Below are 22,464 nucleotides of genomic sequence, written 5' to 3' on the forward strand. Positions count from 1 at the left end.
AATTAGTAGTTCCCTGCATAAAATTTGAAGAAGAGGGGCCCTAGAGTTGTTCTGTTAGATGAGTAAACGGCTAATGACATGGTACAGTACCTGCAAAAGATCATAGATGCAGTGCATCTCGTCGCTGGTGATCAGGCGCGATGATTCGTGCTTACCATGAAGATTCATGCACGACTTGGAGCGGATATTGCCGAAGGGGTGAAAATATCACGGCTGCGGATGAGTTCATGCATTGGCCGCCGTACCCACTTGCTTCGCAGTCGGTTGAGATGCCATCACCAGAGTCCGCAACTCCTCATGATCATGCCACGTACTAGAGAGCGTTACCACGTCGCGGTAGGTCGGGGTGGACAGCCAATTACTGCCCCAAGACATACCCCATCAAACACCACAGTAGATGAACTCCGGTGACTCATCCCCTCAGCGTCGTGAGCTCATCTTCGCCCAAATTCATGGCACCAGTGGCTGATCTCTATAAATTGAGTGTTTTTCCTCGTTCCTCCTCATTGTTACACACCTAGCCCACCGCTCAATGCCCTAGTTCATCCACCATAGCCCGAGAATTCCGGATTTTCTCGGAATCGGCCGGAGCACCATCGTGATACCCTCCGTCGTGGCCAGAGCTGTTCAGGTCAGTTCCTGCACTACAGTAAACGGAGAAACGTCCGACGGCCAAAACCGTCGGACATTAGAATTAAACCGTCGGAAATAGCTTATCTCCGACGGCAAAGACTTATCTCCGACGGCTTTAAGCCGTTGGAGATAACTCGTCGGAAATAATGCAATGTCCGACGGCAGCCGTCGGACATAGCCTATCTCCGACGGCTGCTAGAGCCCGTCGGAAATAATACATCTCAACCGTTTTACCGGTCAGTCAGTGGGCCCCACAAGCTTAAGTCCGACGGCCCAGCGAGAAGCCATCGGACATAAGGTTAGGTTATGTCCGACGGTATTTAATGCCGTCGGAGATAAGGCAAGGTTATGTCCGACGGCTAACACTAGGTCGTCGGACATAACAAATTACAGAATTTACACAAAATTCTGTTTTTTAAAAAATCTGACATTTACAAAACAAAAACAGATTCATGCACATATACACATTCACATTCACAATCACAAATATACACATTCTAATAAGTATTCACAATCACAAATATTCTCACATAAATATTAACATTCACAAATTTAACATCAACATATAGGTTCGACCAACATATAGGTTCGACGGTTGTTGCAAACTGAAATTGTGTCTCACAAACAAGTGTTGCAAAGTGTTTCATAAATAAACATCACGACACATCAATCATATCCATCGTCTGGATGGTTCGAGTAGCCACCTCCTCCGGCTGGACTCTGCGTGTTGAAAAGGTTGTTCACCCACGAATGTGTTGTGTCGTCTTGACCAGACCCATCTCCAGGTGCGGCAACTGAAGCGGGTGGTGTCTGAAATCCCTATAACACAAGCACATGAAATAGTAACCACTCAGTTGTTCATTTAAACACATAAGACATCTATGAACATGTCACACACGCATATGTGTACATACCATAGGGAATTGTGACGGAGGCGGAGGCGGAGGTGGAGGCGCCAACATTGGCATTGGCAGTGCAAAGTCCGGAGGCGGCATCCCATATGTCGGCATCGGGACGCCCGCTTGTTGGGCTAGTTGCTACAAATTATATACAAGTCATTGTTGAACAAACAAGACACACATCAAGTGTTTTGCAAAATAAGCTACAAAATGTTACTTCAAAGTACCGAGAGAAGAGCTTGATTTTGGGCCTGGAGGCTTGCATAATACTCGTCCCTCTTCTTCTGGTACTCGGCTTGTTGTCTCTGGTATTCAGATTGTTGCCTCTGGTACTCCAATTGATCCCTCAAGACTGATTGATGGTACTCTGCCTGTTGACGCAACACCGCAAGCTCTATCTCATGGGCTGCTGATCGTGAACGAGACGACTGTGAAGACGACGATGTGGATTGTCGTCCACGGCGTCTCAGCTCTCTGGAATCAATCGTAGAATCAAAAATACCCAACCTACAAGAGTGAACCATGCACTTAGTATAGTAACTCATGCCTCAGTTGAATCGCAAGCATATGATGACAATTTTGAAAACCAAATCAAATAATCTCACCGTCCATGAGCTTGTCCTCCTGCACTAGCATATGCTGCCTGAGGGTCGATTGGCTGGCTCCTCCAATCGTACTCCTCCCCATGGCGTTGAACCATCTCCTGCCCATACGAAGCCTGGAGGCAAACAATATCAAATATAAGTGCATAACCCCTATGCCATTGCAAACAATATCAAACACATAATAGAGTATCAAAAACTCACTAGACGGTCGGTGGCCGTCTGAGTGCATAACACATCAGGATTCTGAGGATCAGAACCCCTATGGCCTTGCATATACACCTCCACATCCGTGGGCGTACGGCCGGATTTGACTTCCTGTACATAAAAGTTATATTGACACATTTCTATGTAATTCAAAGTTACGACAAACTGAGACTTACCATTCGCTTAGCCAAGCGCACATGACCATCACCGCCGTAGTTGTGGAACGACTCAGTTCCACGGTTTCCCCTGTTCCTTTCGGAAATGGCACGAAACTCAGGGGAACCCCACCATTTGCACAATGCCCGATAACCGTCTGATCGGGTGGCCATCCACGGCACCGACACCTACATGAAATTTTTTAAATAAAGCAAGCAAATACATGGCTTCGTGCGATATGAGAGGCAACAACCTGTTTACCTCTAGGTATTGCTCCTCCGTCAGGTAAATTGATGACCACTCGGCCTTTGTATTTGGCATCGGTCGATCATCAGCATTTGCTCTGTACCATGCCTTTATAGCCTGAATTCGTGCATAGTACATTGCATCTGCAACGACATCGTTCGCGTTATACTCAAACACGTAACGAGCGTTCATATCATATGATCCATCGTCCGGCAACTTGTACCGTTTCTGCAAAAACCATAGTGTTATCATAAAAGCAAACATATATGGAATAACTAAAATAGTATAAACAAGTCATACCCAGAATGCATCCCAAACTAGTGCCTGTGTGTTGCCAAACGTTCTACAGACACCATAGCGATAATGCTCCCAAGTGGTGGCCGGGACAGACTCGCCAGTAGGCAAAGTCACAAGACCAGGCCAGTGCAGACGAACAAGATTACCAAGAACCATGTTCACCTGCCTGTAGTGTCCTGTGCCTGTGAACGAGTCGTCGATCCAAGTCCTGCAAACAGAAATCAATGTAGAAATTAAAACATAACTTTCAATAACATTTAAGCAAAGATATGTCACTCACTTTCCACTAGGCTTTATCACAACCCGAGATTCGGGTGGAAGCTCTGGAGGTGGTCCAACAAAATGCAGCTTCCTCGTTCTCTTAACTCGAGAAGTTCCAGAACCAGCTGCAGAATCTCCACCAGCCCCAGAATCTCCACCAGCGTCGTCTCCAGCATCATCTCCCACATTATCTCCACCATCATCTTCATCATCATCTCTTGCATGATCCTCTACCACTGGTTCCTCAATTTCAGCATCCTATGAAACAAATAACTTACATCATACAATATTAAGTAACTCAAATAATGTAATTTAACAACTAACTTACATCTTGTGGAGGCAAATGTTCTGCCAGCGCTCTCCGTCTGCTCATGGTAGAACCTGTGCCCTGAAAAACTGAATCCTCACCCCTCGAGCTGCTCCTCGAGCTACTCCTCGACCCAAGCAAACTACGAGCTAAAGACTTCATTTTCTTTGACATCCTGTTTTAACAAAAACAAGTTAGTACATAAATCGACAATAAAATAATAAAATATGCAATAAAATCATAAAATATGCAATAAAATCATGATCCATACTCGTCAATCGTAATCGTAATCAAAATCAGGATCTAGTTGCTTTCGTCGATTTAATGGACGCCAAGTAGCTTTCTTCTTTCTCGTCACTCGTTTTCTTTTTGGAGGAACCTCTACATCATTTTGATCGCCTAATAAAGATTCTTCCAACATTTCAGTTTGTACATTAAACGTGCTTGTAAGTTCTTCGTCTTGGAAAATCTCAGCAGCCCCCACTTCCTGCTCGATTTGACTTTCAACATAACCAGCATCACCAGGAGCATATAGTCGTTCACGAGGATTAACTTTGTACACTACCCTCCAATCAACCAAACCGTTTTTCTTAGATGGATATGTCATATAATACACCTGCTCGCATTGGTGGGCAAGGATTATAGTGTCATGGCCTTTTAATCTATCGTTGTGTTTGACTTCCACCATGCCATATTGATTTTCTCGCGTTGTATTTGGAGAAAACCAATCACAATCGAAGAACACCACTTTGAGTTGTTTATCTCCAAAAAACTTGTACTCGATTATATCATTAATGACTCCATAATAATTAGTCACCTTCCCTTCATCGTCGACAGCTCTAGTTACAACTCCGGAGTTTGTCGTGGCTGCTAGAGGATGATCATCTTCGAACCTTGTGGAACGGAATCTAAAACCATTGACATCATACCGACCATAACGTCTGCCAGTTACTGCTCCTAGGGATAATTGTCGAAGGTCCGGGTGTATATTGTCATTTTTATCTACATAATCTCGAAACCAACACAAGAAATTAAGTCCCCCATCTTTTCCCTCTCGACGAATCTGGTCACGTTCACAGCCAGAGATGCAATTTTGAGAATCAAATTCCCTGTTAGTACAAGGAAACAAACCTTTTAGTATCACAACAAAAATTCTAGCGGCAATGACTAAAATAAAGTTTACACTTACAGGAGAAACTGACTCATCTCTTCCATGTTGTTATACATGTAGAGTAAAGCAGTCTTCCATTCGTCGTTGGTGAAACAGTATGTTGTGCTGGGTCCTACAGTTTTGCCCCTCCATTGAAAAATTTCAATATCACTAATAGGGGGCTCGTCGACATGATACCGCAACGTATGGGCATTGACATTGTGTTCCTCTGCAAAGTACAGGCCCGTGAACGATGCTATCTCTTTGTATTTGAATTCTTCAGCGATGCACCCTTCAACTCGTCTCTTATTACCAACCATTGCACGTAGCTTCTTTAGTGTCCTTTCGATGTGATACATCCATCTATATTGCACAGGACCTCCTACCTTAGCTTCGAATGGTAGGTGAACAAGTAGATGTTGCATCGGATTGAAGAAACCTGGTGGAAATATTTTTTCAAGTTTGCATACCAAAATCGGTATTTCTTGCTCAAGCTTCTCCATCATCTCTTTCTTTATTTCTTTGGCACAAAGATGTCTATAAAAGTAGCTTAGCTCCGCTAATGCTTTCCAGACATCATTTTTTACAAAACCACGAAACATAACAGGAAGGAGTCTTTCCATTATTATGTGGTAGTCATGACTCTTCAACCCAGAAAACTTGCCCGTCTTCAAATTCACAGACCTTCTAAAGCCCGCGGCGTAACCATCTGGGAACTTTAAGTTTTTCAACCATTTCATCAATTGTTTCTTCCTTTTAGGTTTAATACTGAAAGGAGCACGTGGCTTCTTCTGATTCTCTCGTATCTCCATAGTTGGTCTTCTACAGATTAAGGCCAAGTCTTTCCTTGCCTTAGGGTTGTCTTTTGTTTTGTCGGTGATATTCATGCAAGTGCTGATAATGCTTTCACCCATATTTCGTTCCTGGTGCATGACATCAATGTTATGCATTAGAATCAAGGCTTTCATATAAGGGAGTTCCCATAGACCACATTTGTGAGTCCAATTATGCTCGGTTCCATAACCTTCAAAACGATTTCCATGTTCGTTTAGTTTCAAATCATTAAGTCTCGCGAGAATCTCTGGACCACTTAGACGCTTGGGTGGCCCCCTCGTCACAATCGTGTCCTTTTTAAAAGCGTTCCTATCGAACCTGAACGGGTGATCCTCTGGCAAAAAACATCTATGGCAATCGAAGTAACATATCTTTCCACCAAACTTTAGTCGAAAGCATAAAGTGTCTTCAACGCATATAGGACATGTCAAAATCCCATGACAACTCCATCCAGCAAAGATACCATAAGCCATAAAATCATGAATAGACCATAAAAACGCGGCTCTCAGGTTGAACTTCTGTTTCTTGTAACAATCGTACGCCTCGACTCCTTCCCACAAAATTTTCAATTCTTCAATCAGGGGTCTCATCATCACATCGATCTTTGTTCCAGGATGATCCGGACCAGGTATTATAAGACACAAGAAAATAAATTCATATTTCATGCAAAGAGCTGGTGGAAGGTTGTATGGAACAGCAAAGACGGGCCAACATGAGTACGACGTTGCAGTTACATTGAATGGCGAGAAACCATCTGTTGCCAAACCGAAGCGGACATTCCGCACTTCATCAGCAAAGCTCGAATCAAAAGCATCTAGTGCCTTCCATGCATCTGTATCAGCTGGGTGCACCATGACATTTGGATTCTCACGTACCCCTTCTTTGTGCCACCTCATGTGTCTGGCTGTATTCTTGGAGATGAACAAACGTTTCAACCGAGGTATGAGAGGCATGTAACGAAGCTGCTTACGTGCAATCTTCGTAGTCACGGTCATACCATCGTCGTTTTCAACCTCAACGAATCTACGCTCACCACATACATTACACTTCTTCTCACCTGCGGTCTCCTTCCAGAAAAGCATACAATTATTTTCACAGACATCAATTTTTTCGTAGTCCATACCCAGGCCAGATAACAGCTTTTTAGACTGATACATGTCCTTTGGCATCTTGTGATTCTCCGGAAGTACATCACTGATCAAGTTCAAAAGTTCCTTGTAACAGTTGTTTGAGAATGCAAACTTAGACTTAATAGCCATAAGTCGAGTCACAAATACAAGGACGGTCACTTTTGTGTGCTCATGCAACGGCTCTTCGGCAGCTTTAAGGAGCTCGAAGAACTTCTGAACCTCAGGTGTAGCTGGATCCTCAAACTCGGTGGGTTGACCGGGGTTCTCCGAATCGACAGTTAGAAACTCATGGCGTACATCGTCAAGCATCTCTTCCATCCTATCGTAGTCCTCCTCTTCATGTGACTGAACTTCCGATACAATACGAGGAGGTGGGTCCTCACCGTGGTGCACCCACACCTCATAGCCTGGCATATAACCGTTCTTGCAAATATGTATCGACATAGTCCTCCTGTCAAGGAAATTAATGTTCCGACACTTGCTACAAGGGCACCTAACATCGGTTCCAGTCTCTGACCGAGCAAAAGCATGGTCGAGAAAAGCGTCAGTCTTGGCCACCCACTCACTTGATAGAGCACCTCTTTTCTTCCAACCTTCATACATCCATCGACGATTCTCCTCCATACTAGATACGAGACGTTAACTTAATTAGATAAGTAATGCACGGACCATCCGTTTTTATGAAGAAATCACGCCCCTACATCTGTAGGAAAGGATAGGTCCTAAACCCACCCAGGAGTGACCGACGAGGCCGTGTTTATGACAAGACATGTGGTCGTGCGAAATTTCGGCAGCATAACCCCGCTGTTCTCCAATCGCACGCCTAAAAATGGTGCAATTGGAGAACATAGGGGTTATGCTTCCGAAACTAAGCACGAGCACATGCTTTTGTCATAAACACGAACTCTTTCGGTCACCCCTAGGCTGTCCAATAAAGGGACAATTCCGGCCCAACACACCTTACATGCGTCGCTTGTAAGGTGTGTTGGGCCGAAACGGGTGACGCCTAGGTTTCGTTTGTTCACACTACGATACACTATGATTAACTAGAATCATCGTGTATTATTAAATAATGAAACTAATAAACCACAATACAATATTACATACGAAATAACATTGTTATGAATGACAAATCATATAAATTGACCTTATTTCCGAGGGCATAATAATTACCCTCGGAAATTTAAAATTTAAATTATCTAAAGCACCACTAAATAAACTAAAACAAGGTAATTTAATTACGTAATCAAATTTAGGCCATATAATCAAATTTCGCCAAATAATCAAATTTAGGCCATCGGATATAATAAGATAAACATTATTTAACATACTAATTATTTAATTACAACATTAGAAACTACAAAACAATATTAATATATACAAAATAAATCTAAAAATACTTACTTTAATAATATGGCGGGCGGAGATGTAGCCGACGGGGCGAGCTGGGCGGGGAGGCGACGGCGGCTGGGCGAGCGGGGCGAGCGGGGCGGCCACCGGCGGCCGGCGGCGACGGCGGCCTCGCGGGGAGGCGTGTGGGCGGGGCTTTGGGAGGCGGGGCTGCGACGGCGGCGGGGCTTTGGGAGGCGGGGCGGCGGGGCAGTGGGAGGCGGGGCGGCCGGCGGCGCGGCGGCGCGGCGGCGCAGTGGGCGACGGCGGCGGCGCAGTTGACGGCGGCGGCGCGTGGGGAGAGACAGAGGAGAAAAGAAGCGCGCGCGTGGAAATGAACCGCGCGCCGGTTTCCTGGGGGATTAAAAAATCTTACCTCCGACGGCTACGCTGCCAGCCGTCGGACATAACCTTATCTCCGACGGCCGCCTACGAGGCCGTCGGAGATAAGAACTATTTCCGAGGGCCCTTTGTGGCCGTCGGACATAAACTAATCTCCGACGGCCTCGTAGGCCGCCGTCGGAGATAAGGAGGCCGTCGGATGTTTATCAGTTTACTGTAGTGCTGCCCCTCTGGTCCATGTTTTAGCATCCTCAAGTGCTTGTGAAGCTTACTGAGCTCCCCGATTGAACTCTACCATAGTAGATCAGCCGGAGCAGTTCATCGCTGTCACTGGACACCGTCGCAGAGCGCCTTCTCGTCGACTCGCTACTCCATCTCATCACCCGCTTTTTCAACGGTCGTCCTAGAACTCTGGTGAGGCACTGATGCTCTTCCCGCTCCCCAATTCAATGCTACCGTTGTGTGTCTGCGAGTACAAGCTTGTTGGAGTTCTTGCTCCGCTGTTGTCGCGGGCAGACACGGGTCATAGATAGATTAGTCAAATTAATTGATAGGATGTGCTCGGGTAGCTTCGGAGATGGAGCCCGTGTGCTCGCTACCACCGGAATAGGTCGCCGACGGTGAAATCAAGTCACTCCGACAGGTGTTCGACTGGAGTCAAGCGTGGGGACTCAAGTTTGTGAATAAGGCAAAAGGGAGGGGGTCGGATGCGTTGTCAGTGGCACATTGTAATAGTACTGGTGATCATTTCGCTGATATTTAAAACACCTGCGACCTCGACGCAAAGCAGCCAGCGCGGGCGCGGACACGCGCGGTTTTCTGCGTAGGTTTGGGTCTGTCGGGCCAAATTCAGCTCGTTACTATTCATAGTTTTATTCTTTTCTTTTTACTGCTAGCTTTGGAAATCCATAAAAAATAGTAGGAAATGGATAAAATCATGAGTCAAATTTTACTAGACTCCTAAAATCAAGTAGTATTTAATAAAAATAATTCCAAGATTTTTATTTCCAACCCTGAATTATGTAGCATTTAAGGGTACTTAAGTAAGGCCTTTCAAAATTTTAGAAATCATTTTAGTAATCCCAAAAATAATAAAACTTTTTTAGTAGACTTAAAATATTGGTTATAGACGTTTAGTAAAGTTTAAAGTTGTTTGGACACTGTTTGACTAGAAAACCAGTAAATGGTTCCATAGATTAACCATTTTAATACTAGCTAAGTTAGAGGTAACTTTTGTAAATAAAGTTGAACTTAGTAAACTTACCTTCACCAGTATCCTAAGAAGGTTAGTAAGTAATCCTAAAAGTGTATTTAACTAGGAAGTCTTAGTGGTTGATTACCACCATGAAGGAAAGATGTATTCAAGATACAACTTACTATCTTTTTGTTATACAATTGCATATCCATGACATAGCATAAGCATTTATATACATGTATTATCACGAATAGAACACAAAGAAGAATACATAGTAGAAGAGGTGGTTGTCCAGTGGAAAATAACTTTTACTTCGACATCTGTGGTGAGGAAGCAGAAACTCCTACAACACAAGGCAAGCCCTAGTGCATTACCTTTCCTTGTATTTTAAAGCTTTACCAACTTTGAATGCTGCATTAGGTGATAGGAATTGTGTGGTAAACTATTGATGCATTTCCTTCCTTGAGAACTTGAATACCATTCCTTGTTACCTGAATTATTCAAACAAGTTTTATGATGCTTAGCTTTGCTTTAGAAAAACAAAAATGTTTTGTTTTAAAATAAAAGGTGATGCTTCACACTGGATGGGAATTTTTACAAAGAAAAGACTTATGATGGTGGATCCATCACAGTCGTGATGGGTTCAACATCTAAAAAGAGTTCCTCTGTCAGGTACTAAGCTTTGGGTTTTAAATGATAAAGACGAGACCTAGCGGGTGACTTGCACGACAAGGAAGTCTCGGTGTGGTGTCTCTATCTGAGTCGTTTAAGGACCGAGTGATAGTCACCTAGAGGGGGGGTGAATAGGGCGAAACTGAAATTTACAAATATAAACACAACTACAAGCCGGGTTAGTGTTAGAAATATAAAAGAGTTCACGAGAGAGGGCCCAAAACAAATCGCAAGCGAATAATGAAGTGAGACACGAGGATTTGTTTTACCGAGGTTCGGTTCTCTCAAACCTACTCCCCGTTGAGGAGGCCACAAAGGCCGGGTCTCTTTCAACCCTTCCCTCTCTCAAACGATCCCGCGGATCGAGTGAGCTTTCTCTTCTCAAATCAAAAGCCGGGAACAAAACTTCCCCGCAAGGGCCACCACACAATTGGTGCCTCTTGCCTTGATTACAATTGAGTGTTGATCACACGAGCAAGTGAGAAAGAAAGAAAGCGATCCAAGCGCAAGAGCTCAAATGAACACGGCAAATCACTCTCACTAGTCACTTAGGGTTTGTGTGGAATTGGAGAGGATTTGATCTCTTTGGGTGTGTCTAGAATTGAATGCCTAGCTCTTGTAAGTGGTTGAGAAGTGGAAAACTTGGATGCAATGAATGGTGGGGTGGTTGGGGTATTTATAGCCCCAACCACCAAACATGACCGTTGGCTGGAGGCTTCTGCTCGATGGCGCACCGGACAGTCCGGTGCACACCGGACAGTCCGGTGCCCCTGCCACGTCATCACTGCCGTTGGATTCTGACCGTTGGAGCTTCTGACTTGTGGGCCCGCCTGGGTGTCCGGTGCACACCGGACATGCACTGTTTGATGTCCGGTGCACCGGCATGGGCGATTCTGACTTCTGCGCGCGCTGTGCGCGCATTAAATGCTCCACAGGGAGCCGTTGGCGCCGCAGGGAGCCGTTGCTCCGCTGGCACACCGGACAGTCCGGTGCACACCGGACAGTCCGGTGAATTATAGCGGAGCGGCTGCCGCGCGAACCCGAGGCTGGCGAGTTCAGGAGGCCGAGCTTCCTTGGAGCACCGGACATGTCCGGTGCACACCGGACAGTCCGGTGAATTATAGCGCGCCGGCTTCCGAGAATTCCCGAGAGTGAAGAGTTGGAGTCTGAGTCCCCTGGTGCACCGGACAGGTACTGTTTACTGTCCGGTGGCACACCGGACAGTCCGGTGCGCCAGACCAGGGGTGCCCTCGGTTGCCCCTTTGCTCCTTTATTGAATCCAAAACTTGGTCTTTTTATTGGCTGAGTGTGAACCTTTTTCACCTGTATAATCTATACACTTGGGCAAACTAGTTAGTCCAAAGATTTGTGTTGGGCAATTCAACCACCAAAATTATTTAGGAACTAGGTGAAAGCCTAATTCCCTTTCAATCTCCCCCTTTTTGGTGATTGATGCCAACACAAACCAAAGCAAATAGAGAAGTGCATAATTGAACTAGTTTGCATAATGTAAGTGAAAAGGTTACTTGGAATTAAGCCAATATAACTACTTACAAGATATGCAAGGAATGTTTCTTTCTTATATAACATTTTGGACCACGTTTGCACCACATGTTTTGTTTTTGCAAATTCTTTTTGTAAATCCATTTCAAAGATCTTTTGCAAATAGTCAAAGGTAAATGAATAAGAGTTTGCAAAGCATTTTCAAGATTTGAAATTGTCTCCCCCTATTTCAAATGCTTTTCCTTTGACTAAACAAAACTCCCCCTAAAAGAGATCCACCTCTTAGTGTTCAAGAGGGTTTTGATATACCATTTTTGAAATACTACTTTCTCCCCCTTTTGAACACAATAGGATACCAAATGATAAAGACTTTTGGAAAGCACTAAGTTTTTGAATTTGGTGGTGGTGGTGCGGTCCTTTTGCTTTGGGCTCATTTCTCCCCCTTTTTGGCATGAATCGCCAAAAACGGAATCATTAGAGCCCTTTAAGTAAGTTCCTCCTCTTTGGTCATAAATGAATGAGTTAAGATTATACCAAAGACGAAATCCGGTCCTTTTGCGTTTGAGCTTTTACTCTCTCCCCCAAGGATGAAGTCCTTTTCCTTGATGCTCATTTCTCCCCCAAAGAAGAGAGAGTTGCTCGGAGTGATGGCGAAGTATGAGTTACGGAGTGGAAGCCTTTTTCTTCGCCGAAGACTCCAATTCCCTTTCAATATACCTATGACTTGGTTTGAAATAGACTTGAAAACACATTAGTCATAGCATATAAAAGAGATATGATCAAAGGTATTCAAATGAGCTATGTGTGCAAGCTTAGCAAAAGAAATTTCTAGAATCAAGAATATTGAGCTCATGCCTAAGTCTGGTAAAAGATTGTTCATCAAGTGGCTTGGTAAAGATATCGGCTAATTGATCTTTAGTATTAATGTAAGAAATCTCGATATCCCCCTTTTGTTGGTGATCCCTAAGAAAATGATACCGAATGGCTATGTGCTTAGTGCGGCTATGCTCGACGGGATTGTCGGCCATTTTAATTGCACTCTCATTATCACATAGCAAAGGGACTTTGGTTAATTTGTAACCGTAGTCCCGCAGGGTTTGCCTCATCCAAAGCAATTGCGCGCAACAATGTCCTGCGGCAATGTACTCGGCTTCGGCGGTGGAAAGAGCGACCGAATTTTGCTTCTTTGAAGCCCAAGACACCAAGGATCTTCCCAAGAACTGGCAAGTCCCCGATGTGCTCTTCCTATTGATTTTGCACCCCGCCCAATCGGCATCCGAATAACCAAGTAAATCAAATGTGGATCCCCGAGGGTACCAAAGCCCAAACTTAGGTGTATAAGCCAAATATCTCAAGATTCGTTTTACGGCCGTAAGGTGGGATTCCTTAGGGTCGGATTGGAATCTTGCACACATGCAAACGGAAAGCATAATGTCCGGTCGAGATGCACATAAATAAAGCAATGAACCAATCATCGACCGGTATACCTTTTGATCCACAGACTTACCTCCCGTGTCGAGGTCGAGATGCCCATTGGTTCCCATGGGAGTCTTGATGGGCTTGGCATCGTTCATTCCAAACTTGGTTAGAATGTCTTGAGTGTACTTCGTTTGGCAAATGAAGGTGCCCTCTTGGAGTTGCTTGACTTGGAATCCTAGAAAATACTTCAACTCCCCCATCATCGACATCTCGAATTTCTGTGTCATGATCCTACTAAACTCTTCACATGTAGACTCGTTAGTAGACCCAAATATAATATCATCAACATAAATTTGGCATACAAACAAGTCATTTTCAAGAGTGTTAGTAAAGAGTGTAGGATCGGCCTTGCCAACTTTGAAGCCATTAGCAATAAGGAAATCTCTAAGGCATTCATACCATGCTCTTGGGGCTTGCTTGAGCCCATAAAGCGCCTTAGAGAGCCTATAAACATGGTTAGGATACTCACTGTCTTCAAAGCCGGGAGGTTGCTCAACATAGACCTCTTCCTTGATCGGTCCATTGAGGAAGGCACTTTTCACGTCCATTTGGTAAAGCTTAAAGCCATGGTAAGTAGCATAGGCCAATAATATGCGAATTGACTCAAGCCTAGCTACGGGTGCATAGGTTTCACCGAAATCCAAACCTTCGACTTGTGAATACCCTTTGGCCACGAGTCGAGCTTTGTTCCTTGTCACCACACCATGCTCATCTTGCTTGTTGCGGAAGACCCATTTGGTTCCTACAACATTTTGGTTAGGACGTGGAACTAAATGCCATACCTCATTCCTTGTGAAATTGTTGAGCTCCTCTTGCATCGCCACCACCCAATCCGAATCTTGAAGTGCTTCCTCTACCCTGTGTGGCTCAATAGAGGAAACAAAAGAGTAATGTTCACAGAAATGAGCAACACGAGATCTAGTGGTTACCCCCTTATGAATATCGCCAAGGATGGTGTCGACGGGGTGATCTCGTTGTATTGCTTGGTGGACTCTTGGGTGTGGCGGTCTTGGCTCTTCCTCATCCTCCTTTTCTTGATTATTTGCATCTCCCCCTTGATCATTGCCATTATCTTGAGGTGGCTCATCTTCTTGATTTTGCCCTTCATCAACTTGAGCCTCATCCTCATTTTGAGTTGGTGGAGATGCTTGCATGGAGGAGGATGGTTGGTCTTGTGCATTTGGAGGCTCTTCGGATTCCCTAGGACACACATCCCCAATGGACATGTTCCTAAGCGCTATGCATGGAGCCTGTTCTTCACCTACTTCATCAAGATCAACTTGCTCTACTTGAGAGCCGTTAGTTTCATCAAACACAACGTCACATGAGACTTCAACTAGTCCAGTGGACTTGTTAAAGACCCTATATGCCCTTGTGTTTGAGTCATAACCAAGTAAAAAGCCTTCTACAGTTTTAGGAGCAAATTTAGATTTTCTACCTCTTTTAACAAGAATAAAGCATTTGCTACCAAAAACTCTAAAGTATGAAATGTTGGGCTTTTTACCGGTTAGGAGTTCATATGATGTCTTCTTGAGGATTCGGTGAAGATATAACCGGTTGATGGCGTAGCAGGCGGTGTTGACTGCTTCGGCCCAAAACCGGTCCGGTGTCTTGTACTCATCAAGCATGGTTCTTGCCATGTCCAAAAGAGTTCGATTCTTCCTCTCCACTACACCATTTTGTTGTGGCGTGTAGGGAGAAGAGAACTCATGCTTGATGCCCTCCTCCTCAAGGAAGCTTTCAATTTGAGAGTTCTTGAACTCCGTCCCGTTGTCGCTTCTTATTTTCTTGATCCTTAAGGCGAACTCATTTTGAGCCCGTCTCAAGAATCCTTTTAAGGTCTCTTGGGTTTGAGATTTTTCCTGTAAAAAGAATACCCAAGTGAAGCGAGAATAATCATCCACTATTACAAGACAATACTTACTCCCGCCGATGCTTATGTAAGCAATCGGGCCGAATAGATCCATGTGGAGTAGCTCAAGCGGCCTGTTGGTCGTCATGATGTTCTTGTGTGGATGAAGGACTCCAACTTGCTTCCCCGCCTGGCATGCGCTACAAATCCTGTCTTTCTCAAAATGAACATTTGTTAATCCTAAAATGTGCTCTCCCTTTAGAAGCTTGTGAAGATTCTTCATTCCAACATGGGCTAGTCGGCGGTGCCAGAGCCAACCCATGTTAGTCTTAGCAATTAAGCATGTGTCGAGTTCAGCTCTATCAAAATCCACTAAGTATAGCTGACCCTCTAACACACCCTTAAATGCTATTGAATCATCACTTCTTCTAAAGACAGTGACACCTATATCAGTAAAAAGACAGTTGTAGCCCATTTGACATAATTGGGAAACTGAGAGCAAGTTGTAGTCTAAGGAATCAACAAGAAAAACATTGGAAATAGAATGGTCAGGAGATATAGCAATTTTACCAAGTCCTTTGACCAAACCTTGATTTCCATCCCCGAATGTGATAGCTCGTTGGGGATCTTGGTTTTTCTCATATGAGGAGAACATTCTTTTCTCCCCGGTCATGTGGTTTGTGCACCCGCTGTCGAGTATCCAACTTGAGCCCCCGGATGCATAAACCTACAAAACAAATTTAGTTCTTGACTTTAGGTACCCAAACTGTTTTGGGTCCTTTGGCATTAGAAACAAGAACTTTGGGTACCCAAACACAAGTCTTGGAACCCTTGTGTTTGCCCCCAACAAATTTGGCAACTACCTTGCCGGATTTGCTAGTAAGCACATAAGATGCATCAAAAGTTTTAAATGAAATGGCATGATCATTTGATGCATTAGGAGTTTTCTTTCTAGGCAACTTGGCACGGGTTGGTTGCCTAGAGCTAGATGTCTCACCCTTATACATAAAAGCATGGTTAGGGCCAGAGTGAGACTTCCTAGAGTGAATTCTCCTAATTTTGCTCTCGGGATAACCGGCAGGGTACAAAATGTAACCCTCGTTATCCTGAGGCATGGGAGCCTTGCCCTTAACAAAGTTAGACAAATTTTTAGGAGGGGCATTAAGTTTGACATTGTCTCCCCTTTGGAAGCCAATGCCATCCTTGATGCCAGGGCGTCTCCCATTATAGAGCATACTTCTAGCAAATTTAAATTTTTCATTTTCTAAGTTATGCTCGGCAATTTTAGCATCTAGTTTTGCTATATGATCATTTTGTTGTTTAATTAAAGCCATATGATCATGAATAGCATCAATATCAACATTTCTACATCTAGTACAAATAGATACATGCTCAACAATAGATGTAGATGGTTTGCAAGAATTAAGTTCAACAATCTTAGCATGAAGAATATCATTTTTATCTCTAAGATTGGCAATGGTAACTTTGCAAACATCAAAATCTTTAGCCTTAGCAATCAAACTTTCATTCTCTAATCTAAGGCTAGCAAGGGAAATGTTTAATTCTTCAATCCTAGCAAGCAAATCATCATTATTATCTCTAGGATTGGGAATTGAAACATTACAAACATGAGAATCAACCTTAGCATTTAAACTAGCATTTTCATTTCTAAGGTTGTCAATCATCTCACGGCAAGTGCTTAGCTCACTAGATAATTTTTCACATTTTTCTACCTCTAGAGCATAAGCCTTTTTAACCTTAACATGTTTCTTGTTTTCTTTAATTAGACAATCCTCTTGGGAGTCCAAAAGGTCATCCTTTTCATGAATAGCACTAACTAATTCATTTAATTTTTCTTTTTGAGCTATGTTGAGGTTGGCAAAAAGGGAACGCAAATTATCCTCCTCATCACTAGCATTATCATCACTAGAAGATTCATATTTAGTGGAGGAGTTGGATTTAACCTTCTTCTTTTTGCCGTCCTTTGCCATGAGGCACTTGTGGCCGACGTTGGGGAAGAGGAGTCCCTTGGTGACGGCGATGTTGGCGGCGTCCTCGTCGTCGGAGGAGTCGCTTGAGCTTTCGTCGGAATCCCATTCCCGACAAACATGGGCATCGCCGCCCTTCTTCTTGTAGTACCTTTTCTTCTCCTTTCTTCTCCCCTTCTTGTCGTCGCCTCGGTCACTGTCACTAGATATAGGACATTTAGCAATAAAATGACCGGGCTTACCACACTTGTAGCAAACCTTCTTGGAGCGGGACTTGTAGTCCTTCCCCCTCCTTTGCTTTAGGATTTGGCGGAAGCTCTTGATGACGAGCGCCATCTCCTCATTGTCAAGCTTGGAGGCGTCTATTGGTTGTCGACTTGGTGTAGACTCCTCCTTCTTTTCTTCCGTCGCTTTGAATGCAACGGGTTGAGCTTCGGATGTGTCGCCAAGCTCGTTGATTTTCCTCGAGCCTTCTATCATGCACTCAAAACTTACAAAATGCCCGATAACTTCCTCGGGGGTCATTTTAGTGTATCTAGGATTACCACGAATCAATTGAACTTGAGTGGGATTTAGAAAAATGAGAGATCTTAAAATAACATTTACCACTTCGTGGTCGTCCCACTTCTTGCTCCCGAGGTTGCGCACTTGGTTCACCAAAGTCTTGAGCCGGTTGTACATGTGTTGTGGCTCCTCCCCTTTGTGAAGCCGGAACCGACCGAGCTCCCCCTCGATTGTTTCCCGCTTGGTGATCTTGGTGAGCTCATCTCCCTCGTGCGCAGTTTTGAGCACATCCCAAATCTCCTTTGCATTTTTCAACCCTTGCACTTTGTTGTATTCTTCCTTGCTTAGAGAGGCAAGGAGTATGGTTGTGGCTTGAGAGTTGAAGTGCTCGATTTGGGCCACCTCATCCTCATCATAGTTTTCATCCCCTACGGATGGTACCTGCGCACCAAACTCAACAACATCCCATATGCTTTTGTGGAGCGAGATTAGATGAAATCGCATTAAATCGCTCCACCTAGCGTAATCTTCACCATCAAAAGTTGGTGGTTTGCCTAGTGGGACAGAAAGTAAAGGTGTATGTTTGGAAATGCGAGGGTAGCGTAGGGGGATCTTACTATACTTCTTGCGCTCTTGGCGCTTAGAAGTGACGGAGGGCGCATCGGAGTCGGAGGTCGATGTTGATGAAGTGTCGGTCTCGTAGTAGACCACCTTCCTCATCCTCTTGTGCTTGTCGCCTTTCCGATGCGGCTTGTGGGAAGAAGATTTTTCCTTCTTCTCTTTGTGATGAGAAGAAGATTTCTTCTCCTTCCCTTTGTTGGAGGAGCTCTTCTTCTTCTCCCTCCTTTTGGTGCGGGACTCTTCCGATGAAGTGCTCCCTTGGCTTGTAGTGGGCTTTTCGCCGGTCTCCATCTCCTTCTTGGCGTGATCTCCCGACATCACTTCGAGCGGTTAGGCTCTAATGAAGCACTGGCCTCTGATACCAATTGATAGTCGCCTAGAGGGGGGGTGAATAGGGCGAAACTGAAATTTACAAATATAAACACAACTACAAGCCGGGTTAGTGTTAGAAATATAAAAGAGTTCACGAGAGAGGGCCCAAAACAAATCGCAAGCGAATAATGAAGTGAGACACGAGGATTTGTTTTACCGAGGTTCGGTTCTCTCAAACCTACTCCCCGTTGAGGAGGCCACAAAGGCCGGGTCTCTTTCAACCCTTCCCTCTCTCAAACGATCCCGCGGATCGAGTGAGCTTTCTCTTCTCAAATCAAAAGCCGGGAACAAAACTTCCCCGCAAGGGCCACCACACAATTGGTGCCTCTTGCCTTGATTACAATTGAGTGTTGATCACACGAGCAAGTGAGAAAGAAAGAAAGCGATCCAAGCGCAAGAGCTCAAATGAACACGGCAAATCACTCTCACTAGTCACTTAGGGTTTGTGTGGAATTGGAGAGGATTTGATCTCTTTGGGTGTGTCTAGAATTGAATGCCTAGCTCTTGTAAGTGGTTGAGAAGTGGAAAACTTGGATGCAATGAATGGTGGGGTGGTTGGGGTATTTATAGCCCCAACCACCAAACATGACCGTTGGCTGGAGGCTTCTGCTCGATGGCGCACCGGACAGTCCGGTGCACACCGGACAGTCCGGTGCCCCTGCCACGTCATCACTGCCGTTGGATTCTGACCGTTGGAGCTTCTGACTTGTGGGCCCGCCTGGGTGTCCGGTGCACACCGGACATGCACTGTTTGATGTCCGGTGCACCGGCATGGGCGATTCTGACTTCTGCGCGCGCTGTGCGCGCATTAAATGCTCCACAGGGAGCCGTTGGCGCCGCAGGGAGCCGTTGCTCCGCTGGCACACCGGACAGTCCGGTGCACACCGGACAGTCCGGTGAATTATAGCGGAGCGGCTGCCGCGCGAACCCGAGGCTGGCGAGTTCAGGAGGCCGAGCTTCCTTGGAGCACCGGACATGTCCGGTGCACACCGAACAGTCCGGTGAATTATAGCGCGCCGGCTTCCGAGAATTCCCGAGAGTGAAGAGTTGGAGTCTGAGTCCCCTGGTGCACCGGACAGGTACTGTTTACTGTCCGGTGGCACACCGAACAGTCCGGTGCGCCAGACCAGGGGTGCCCTCGGTTGCCCCTTTGCTCCTTTATTGAATCCAAAACTTGGTCTTTTTATTGGCTGAGTGTGAACCTTTTTCACCTGTATAATCTATACACTTGGGCAAACTAGTTAGTCCAAAGATTTGTGTTGGGCAATTCAACCACCAAAATTATTTAGGAACTAGGTGAAAGCCTAATTCCCTTTCACCGAGCCAATCTAGGCTTGATCATCGTGAACCTTTTAACTAGCCACTTGCCTCATCATGGGTAAGCTTTCCCTCGATCAGACCAATACCAGAATAGCTCGCCCGCACTGGGCATGGGAGATGGTGAGAGTAGCGTGTACCCTCCGTGGCAAGAGGCTGGACGGTGGAGTAATTGTACTCTCAGGTAGCGGGAACCCGTTCTGGTCTTGAGAAACCCGGGTGCGAGTTGACATATGCAAGGGTTAAGTGCTACATATGTCGTGTGGTTGGACATGCCCAGCTGGGTATTAATCGATTCATATCACCGTTACTTCTCGTATATGAAGACTTGGTCACTGACCTACACGCAGTGACAAGTGAACTCAAGAGGTGATAAAAGATTGGCTAGTATAGGCCAAGTGTTTGATCTAGAATACAAGGAAATCTAGATGCAGGTAACTGCCTAACTTGACAAGTAAAATAAATTCATAAGGACCAACTTTAGTAAGCTTTATGCAAACTGGGTCATTGGTTCTTGCTAAACCTTACCTTGACTCCTAAAGGCCAGCATATCCTTGATAGTCTTTTCTTTTGGTCGAGTGAGACTTGCGAAAGTACACTCCATACTCAGGGTTTTTGAACCCATGTTGTTGTAGGTGAAGAAACTGCTGAGTTTTGCTGCTTCTGCTCCAAGGTCGTCCCAAAGCAGGAGGAAGAAAAATAAGAAAAACTTATGGAAGGTATTTGCCTTCCTATGATATAATAAGTATAAGCACTCGAACTTGTTTATGTAATAATGACTCTTTCTATATTGTACTTATGAATGTAAATTAAGTTATTGTAACTCTTTCCGCTTTTACTCTGATGGTATGTAATGTCTACGATATGGGATGAATGCTCTTGGGTGATGTGAAGGAGATACAGGAGACCGGACCTGTCGAGCCATTGGGTGCACCTGCATGACTGTCTAAGGTCTTCGGGATAAGGACAACTATAGGTGGGCCTAATATCTTGGGAGGTTCTGTGACAGCTGGTATCGGAGCGATGCTCATTTATTCGGACATTACTTAGTGCTTCAAAAGGTTTTAAACTACTTCCTTTGAGTTCATCCTTACCTTGACCCCTTCTTATAGCAACTTACCTTTTAGGAAGGTGGGCAAAAGAGTGCATATTACTAGGTTATATGTAGGAATTATGGGATCAATAAGTAGTTGATTCCATGATTGTAGGATCATGCATGCATCATATTTAAACAATACTAAGTATTCTTCCCCTCTTATAGAGACATGGCACGCACAAAGACCACCCTTCGGAAAGCGACTAGACCTCAGGGTGTGCCTCATCACCAGTTGGCTCCTCGTCATGAGAAGAGCAGCAGTGGGAGCAATGATCCCATAGGAGACTTGGAGGCTAGAGTCGAGTGCCTGACTGTGGAATTGCGCCATGGAGGCAGGGAGCGTATGTGTGCTAGTCGCCGCATCGCTGAGCTATCAGAAGAAGTAGAGCGCTTGCAGTGTGAGATTGTAGAACGTGATTGAGCTATTGACTGGGCTATGAATTATCGATCCATAGCCTAGGATTGTGAGGCGACTGCCCGAGCATGGGTGGAAGAGCTGAGCTTGGCCTTGGAAAACCTACAAGCATACAATAATGTCCCGGACGAGGAGGTGCATGTGCTGTATGACTAGCTACACCCAAACGTGCCACCTGAAGTTGCAGAGATGGGAGCTGGCGTAGCAGGAGCAGATGAAGGAGGACCCTATGGGGAGCTAGACATCTTTGGAGTCCCTCTTTCTATGAACATCGTGGATGATCGCCCTCCTGAAGCTAGTAGCGGATCTGGAGCGACCAAGAATGTGGAGGACTAGATTACTATAGTAGTAGGGTGTTTCCTTGTGTAGTCTAAATAAGGAAAGTGAGTTGTATGGGTTAAGTATGTATAATGAGTGTGAGTTTGGAATAATGTAATAAAGGCTGTGTAACTGTACTGTGTAATAATCAAGTATATTTTCTTCTCCAGATGCCAACAAGGACTCATGGTCAGGATGGGGCAGGGACTTCTCGGGGTAGTGGGGAGGAGACTCCAATCCCACCACCTAAACCTCCAACTTTGGCGGAGGCCTTTGCTGCCTTGCTTAATGCTACTCCTGACAATACCTGGTTTCTCTGGGAGATGGCAGGAAACCAGATTCATCAACAAGGAGGACGAGGCCACAATCAAGCCCCCAGAGACACTACTTATATGGAGTTTTCGAAAACTTGTCCCCATGTTTTCGTTAAAGCAGAAGAACCCCTACAGGCGGATGAATGGATTTGCGTGATGGAACAGAAGTTCAGACTGATCCAATATATGGAAACTCAGAAGCCCCTGTTTGCTGCTCAACAACTACGAGGTGCCGCCAGTACATGGTGGGCAAACTTCATAGCCATTCAGCCTGAAGGTCCTCTTATTACATGGGCAGAGTTCAAGCAAGCATTTAGGGAGCATTACATTCCAGATGACATTCTGCAAATGAAGTTGGAAGAATT

General features: G+C 45.0%; 1 long non-coding RNA gene across 1 annotated transcript; it reads left to right on the forward strand.

Annotated features, from left to right (window-relative positions):
- Positions 1–356: 356 nt before the first annotated feature.
- On the forward strand, positions 357–20,775 carry LOC109945538 (uncharacterized). The gene is made up of 3 exons (XR_002268753.1): positions 357–631; positions 8,754–8,867; positions 20,592–20,775. It is a non-coding gene; the product is annotated as an uncharacterized lncRNA (long non-coding RNA).
- The last annotated feature ends 1,689 nt before the right edge of the window (positions 20,776–22,464 follow it).

The sequence above is a fragment of the Zea mays genome, chromosome 4 (assembly GCF_902167145.1).
Source record: "Zea mays cultivar B73 chromosome 4, Zm-B73-REFERENCE-NAM-5.0, whole genome shotgun sequence".
NCBI lineage: Eukaryota > Viridiplantae > Streptophyta > Magnoliopsida > Poales > Poaceae > Zea > Zea mays.